We start from the raw sequence: 1,929 nt of genomic DNA on the forward strand, positions 1-1,929 counted from the left end.
TTTCAGCAGACACACACAAGAACATAAAACCAAACAACACAGGTTCTCACTCATAAGAGGAAGTTGAACAACGAGAACACATGGACACAGGAAGGGGGATATCATACACAGGGGTCTGTTGGGGGTTGGGGGACTTAGAGGAGGTATAGCATTAAGACAAATACCTAATGTAGATGACGGAGTGATGGATGCAGCAAACCACCATGGCACATGTATAACTACGTAACAAACCTGCACGTTCTGCACATGTACCCAGAACTTAAAGTATTAAAAAAAAAAGTAGCAACCACTTTGTCAGTCTCAAACTTCCAAAACCCCCAGAGGAATCACATTAGTTCAATGCTGGCAATACCCCATTTTATTCACCACACACACACACACACACACACACACACACACACACTCATAAATGAACTGAAAGTAGAATATAATTTAATATTGACTTTATGTGAATGTAAAAATAAAATTTGGTTAATATTTGAAAGACTTAGAAAAGTGAATAAAGTCACAGTCTACTTTCTTAACCTCAGTTTAACAAAATATATTTTATTTACAATCTTAAATTTTTCCTAGATTATTGGTAAAGCTTTGTTTCTTTAATATTCTAAAGTATGTTTATTTTATAAAGCTTTTCTTTCTAAACATCTTCTCTTTGTATCTCAAAGTGCATGAATTCTAGGAAGTTCCAATTTTATTTTATTATTGACTTTTATGTTAAATATGCCTTTCTTTTCTTTTTTATTTGTATAGAAATCATATGATATTGTTTTTCTTTCTTTTGATTAAAATGTTATATTTGATGTTCCAGGAATAAAGTAGCTCACACAAACCAAAATAAAGATAAAACTTTGAATCTGAAATTTAGCCAGAAGGACCACCCGAGCAATATAGAAAAACTCTAAATCAGCAGTACCGTAAATCAGTCACACCATTCAAATTCACATTGTAACAGAATTTATTTTTGAGACAATTTACAACAATTCAAGCTTCAGTATGTATTCGGTCCCATGCAGGGGTAGGGGGGACCTGAGTGAAGTATTTACATCTTACTAATTCCTTTAATAACTTGTTAGTCCAGACAACTTGTAGTGTATAAACAAGCTCTGCTCTATTATCTAAACTTGGCAAATTATTCTGTGGATTCAGACACTGAGTTGGGTGGACTGATGGTTTTTTTTGTTTGTTTTTGTTTTTTAAATTCAGAGGAAAGCACAAACTCAGTCCCCACTACCAGAAATTATGCAGTGGAGTTTCCCACATTTGGGGAAACCGCAGGGGTCAGAAAATCTGGAGTGCAATGGATAAGCCTCGCCCTGGGAAAACCACCTCCGTGATCATGACATCTCCCCTACCAGGTTATTTATTTATTTTATTTTGGACCAATGGTTTTTTTCGGTACCTTTAATCCCAAGACTCTGCTTTGATTAGAAAGATGCTCTGTCTGGACACGGTGGCTCACCCTGTAATTCCAGCACTTTGAGAGGCTGAGGTGGGCAGAACACGAAGTCAGGAGTTGGAGACCGGCCTGGCCAACATGGTGAAATCCAGTCTTTACTAAAAATACAAAAATTAGCTGGGTGTGGTGACAGGCGCCTATAATCCCAGCTACTCAGGAGGCTGAGGCAGGAGAATTGTTTGAACCCAGGAGGCGGAGTCTCAGTGAGCCAAGATCACGCTGTTGCACTCCAGCACAGATTGCAGGGCAACACTCAGTCTCAAAAAAAGAAAAGCTTTACATCAATAGCAGCTTAAATGAGTCAAATGCAATGTCCAGAGTGACTCTTATTCCCAGAAAGCCCTTCATACTTGGATTGTTATAAGATGTCTTTATTACAGTTGTATTACAAAACTAAACTCACAGCTCACTGCAACCTCCGACTTTTCTTCTTATTAAAAATTAGGTGTGTCTCCTTTTTCTAAATTCAGATC

At 37.4% G+C, this 1,929-nt stretch overlaps 1 non-coding gene across 1 annotated transcript; it reads right to left on the minus strand.

Annotated features, from left to right (window-relative positions):
* Window positions 1-1,201: 1,201 nt before the first annotated feature.
* On the minus strand, window positions 1,202-1,363 carry LOC120361756 (U1 spliceosomal RNA). Its single transcript, XR_005577884.1, has one exon. It is a non-coding gene; the product is annotated as a U1 spliceosomal RNA (small nuclear RNA).
* Window positions 1,364-1,929: the final 566 nt, after the last annotated feature.

The sequence above is a fragment of the Saimiri boliviensis genome, chromosome 13, assembly GCF_048565385.1.
Source record: "Saimiri boliviensis isolate mSaiBol1 chromosome 13, mSaiBol1.pri, whole genome shotgun sequence".
Lineage (NCBI taxonomy): Eukaryota > Metazoa > Chordata > Mammalia > Primates > Cebidae > Saimiri > Saimiri boliviensis.